At 25.9% G+C, this 4,703-nt stretch overlaps 1 long non-coding RNA gene across 1 annotated transcript in view; it reads right to left on the bottom strand.

The window, feature by feature from the left end:
• LOC117173287 overlaps positions 1-4,703 on the bottom strand; it is an 8,867-nt gene continuing 4,164 nt past the window's right edge. Inside the window, exon 3 of the long non-coding RNA XR_004467154.1 lies at positions 1-60. This is a non-coding gene — a long non-coding RNA (uncharacterized LOC117173287). The remainder of the gene's footprint in view (positions 61-4,703) is intronic.

The following is a 4,703-nucleotide window of genomic DNA, read 5'->3' as shown; positions in this document are numbered from 1 at the left end:
TAAGTTTATCTTGAAGAATTGTGAGGACGTTCTTCAATTCACGTACTGCGACAGATGCACCTGAAGTCAACGAAGTAAGAGTATTGCTGAATTAGACTGATCTTTCGTTCTCAAACACAAACTTTTTATGTCGGTTTTACTGATTATGACTGTTTGACGAGAAAAATTAAGTCATTTCGGTTCTGTTTCATCTAAAATGTTACTAAAATATAATTTCAATTTTTTAGATTTATCAATTGCACATTCAGGGTAGCCGTTTCAATTAAAGAAAAAAATTCAAGGTTATTTCCCGGTTCGCAAACATTTTTCACGGCCAATGAAATTTAAAAAATCACACTATATTCTAAACATTTTTCCATATAAGTTACTAAACAATAAACGACAGATAAAAGCAATCAAAGTGGAACCGTTGAATTACAAACTTTTAAAATTGAAGTTTAAAAGTTTTCAATTTAAAAATCGTGTATTTCAATGCTCGAAAATTTACACGTGCCAAATGGAAGGTACTGACACTTTTAAATTGAACAGTTTTAAGTAAAATAAAAATGAACTACAAAATTTAGAACTTTTATCAATTATAGAGTTCAAAGATTCAGATTAAGTTAGAAGAATATAAATTCACGTTAACATTTTCAATGGTGTAAATTAAATTTAAATTTCTTAATTTAGAAGTTAAATTATTTTTATTTTAAATAATCAAGGCATATTTCAAAAGCTTTAAAATTTTATTTCCAAATTTTGAAAAATCTAGAAGTGGTTTTAAATGTTTCGAAATTCAAAATGATTTTTGAATTTTTTCTCAAAACTTTTTAATTTATTTCAAAATGAATTGACTTTTGTCTATAACTTTTACAATATCCTGCAAATTAAAAAAATTTAATTTAAACTGTTAAAGAACAATAGAACATTTATTATTGTTAAAAATATTAGAGATATATTAAGAGATATTTTGACGTTTTTAAAAGATACGAATGAAGTTTACAACTTAAAATAATTTGAATTACTTGCAGCCGAATTTAAAATAAAATTTAGATTTGTATAGACTTCTAACAAAAAATTTAGAACTTTTTAAGAATTGTGAAAGACTAAAAAATAATACAAATTTTCTTAACATTCTTAGGAAAATTGAAAATGAATTTTCACTTTGAAAAATTATTGTAACAGAAAGTTTAGGAGGATTTTAAGAGATTTAAAAAATGATCAAAGAAGAACATGGAAGATTTTAAGGATTTTATTTAATTTGGTGGATTTTACAAAATTGCAGGAAAATTTCGATTAATTTAAAAATATATTTGAAAGTTCTGAAAAATATGAAAACACACTTAGTTTAAATTACTTGAAATAATTTCAAGTTTTTAATTAATTTGTCATCTTTTCAAAACTTCTACATATCTCTTAAAATTACTCAAATTTTTTTCTACAAATAATGAGTGCTCAATTGTTATGTATACGTCAACGTTGAACAATTTCACTTATAAATTAAACATATTTTATATAATACAATAAAAATTGTAATACTAAAATAGGGTATCTACCGATTATTAGGAATAAAATTCAAGGTCTTTTCCAGGTCAAGAAATAAAACTTTTCCAGGTCGCCTTTTTAACATCAAATAATGAGATAAACGTTTGTCATACATGTAAAAATGAAATATTTCATTTTTTATTGGCCAAAAATTTCTAATGTCTTTGAAGTCACTGAAATCTTTGTGAAGTATCACAAACCTTAGTGAAAGCTTGAAATTTTTGTGAAATCTTTGAGAAATCTTTTAGCATTTTTCAAAGCTTTTGTAAAATCTTTAAAATTCTTGAAATCTTTGAAATCTTTGTGAACTCTTTAATCTTTGTTTGTTAAATCTTTTGTTTCTGTTTAAAATAATTTAAGTCTTTTGAAATCTTCTCCAATGGGTTGAAACCTTTTGAAATCGCTTAAAATGATTGAAATGTTTTGAAATTCCTGAAATTTTTTGAAATCCTTATGAATTCTTTAAAGAAATTGTAAAATCTGCTCTAAGTCTTTTGTATTCGTTTGGAATCGATGAAATTTTCGAAATCTTTATAAAATCTTCGAAATAATTTTGAAATGTTTCTTTAATCTTTGCTCGTAAAATGTTTTCTGTTCGTTTGAAATCATTAAAATCTTTTAAAATCTTCTAAATGTTTTGAAATCTTTAAAATCTGGCGTATTAAACCCTTGTTGGAATCTTTAAAATCCTTAAGAATTCTTAAAAATACTAGAGAAATCCTTCGGAAATATTTTATAATCGTTTCAAATCTTGTCAAACATTTTTAAAACGTTTTAAATCTTTGAAATGTTTTGAAATCTTAGAAATGTGGTTTAATATACCTTTTTAAAAATCTTTAAATTCTTTTTGTTAGTTTTAAAATCTTTGTGAAATGTTACAAATCTTTATGAAATATTCTAAATCTTTAGGGAATTTTTGTAAAAACCTTTCAATCTACTGTACACGCCTTTTTTGAATGTTCGAAATCCTGGACAACTTCCTGAAATCTTTTAAAATGTTTATAAAATCTTTCTTGAATCTTTGTTTGTAAAATCTTTTGTATTCGTGGAAGTAATTGAATTATTTAAAATACTTTTTGAAATCTTTGAAAACCTTCAAATCTTTAAAGTTTTAAAATGTTTGTGAAATTTCTGTGAAATCTTTTTGAAATCTGGCGTGCGCACCTTTTTTTAAACGTTAACATACGTGAAATCTTTATGAAATGTTAAAGATATTTTAAATATTTTGAAATGTTTCAAATAGTTTGAAATCTTTAGAAATACTTCGTAACCTTTTGAAATATATTGTACACTCAAAAGCCGAGCGGTCAACCACTCGAAAAATCCGTTGTATGGCCATGGCTTATTCTAATTCTGAAACTGAATTAGCATCGAAATTTTAAACTTATAATTTTTATAATTTCTAAGTTAAACACCTCAACAAAAAGTGCCTTGAAATATCTTTATTTATTTTGTAATAGACAAAAGATAAATTATATCTTGACGAATAAAAACATTTTCGGCAGCAAGATTTCTTCTAAACGAGATGTTCCTTTCATAATAGGCTAAAAGATTTAAATTACTCTTCGCATTTCCATAAAATTACTGTTTTAAAATAAAAAAAAAGTATAATTGAAATGCAAGGTTTTCGTGAAAACATCAAGGAGATTTCCAGGTTTTTAAGGTTTAAAAAAAATCAAGAAGAGTTCCAGGTTTTGAAGGTTTTCGAGGTCATTAGACACCCTGTAAAAGTTTAAAATGTCTTCGAAAATCTTAAGATTAAAAGCTCTCTATGTAAACAATTTAGTTTGAAATTGTTTTCTTTTAATTATATGGTTTCAATTTACTCGTCTTAAATGAGTAGTAAAATATTGTTAAATTATGACTATATTATTATGGATTTATTTTTAATTTGAAAGTATTAAAACGCACGATTACATTTATTACAGTTGATAAAATAAAACTGTTTTTTATCAAAAATTTTAACTTTAAATGCTTTTAATTTTTTAAATCCCCAAAACTGCACTTTAATTATTTTAACAACTGTTAAAATCGAACTTGGGCACATTTTTCTTCTTAAAATTCGTAAAATTCCGGGTTTCCTGGTCTGGCAGTCACTCTGTTTTTTATGAAAAAATCTTCAATTTTAAAAACTTCTAATTTTTAATTTGTTCTTACCTTTTAAACTGCATTTTTAAATTATTCAAATTAAAATATATGCTTAAATATTAAAAAACTAAAATGGAAAATTTTTAAAGTGAATGACTTTCGAATTAAGCATTCTAAACTAAATGATATAATAATTTATATTAATCAAAATTTAGGAAATTATTTAAAAACGGTTGAAATCACAGTTGGATTTTGTAAAATTCCCGGTCAAAAAATAAATGTACTGTCATTTCCCGCTTTTCCAGGGTTCCCGGTCCAACGGTCACCCTGACATTGAATGCAAATATCACAATTCCTATCTTAACCTGGTGCATTCGCTAAGTCAATACAATCCATTAAAATAGATTTAACTGCTCTTTCCCCTTCAGTTTTCGATTCTTCTCGAAGAACAGCATGTTAGGCACACGGGTGATTAGCATGATCTGAATGAGTTAGTTTGTAGGATGAAACTTTTAATTGTTTTCCAGATTCTTTATTTAAAAAAAATCGTGACTGCTAAGCCCTTTGCATACAAATCTTTTGCAATTTGATTATCGGAGAGTTTTCCTCATTCTTGCTCTAGACTTGTCTTACTGATGCTTCTGTCTGTATTAGCCCTTAAAGGTATTACACAATCCAGGAATTCGTGAACTTTCTAATGTTCACAGATGTGTATCCTATATCTCTTAACTAAATAAGGTGGAGAATCCGCAGAAGTCTGACGAATGACACTGTCCTGAATTCTTTCACTAATACCGTTTATTTGGATTTCCTCTAATCTAATAACATGTATTATAGACAAAGTCTTTCCTTTTTTAATAGTTTCTTTATGAAACTCAATCCCATGCTTTATTGACTCAAATCCAGTTTTTATTCGTATATTCATAATGAGCTGTCAATGTAAATAATCATATTCAGGTTATGTTTACACCAGCTTAAAGATTTTACGTGCATTTGAAAACTTATGATTACCATGTGCCTATTTTAAAATTTCTTTCTGGACTAGAACTTTTGAAATAGTAAATGTCTGCTTTCCGTTTTTTGTTTATAAA

The sequence above is a fragment of the Belonocnema kinseyi genome, chromosome 5 (assembly GCF_010883055.1).
Source record: "Belonocnema kinseyi isolate 2016_QV_RU_SX_M_011 chromosome 5, B_treatae_v1, whole genome shotgun sequence".
Classification (NCBI taxonomy): domain Eukaryota; kingdom Metazoa; phylum Arthropoda; class Insecta; order Hymenoptera; family Cynipidae; genus Belonocnema; species Belonocnema kinseyi.
Note: the sequence above shows the minus strand (reverse complement) of the source record. Positions and strands in the feature narration are given on the sequence as shown.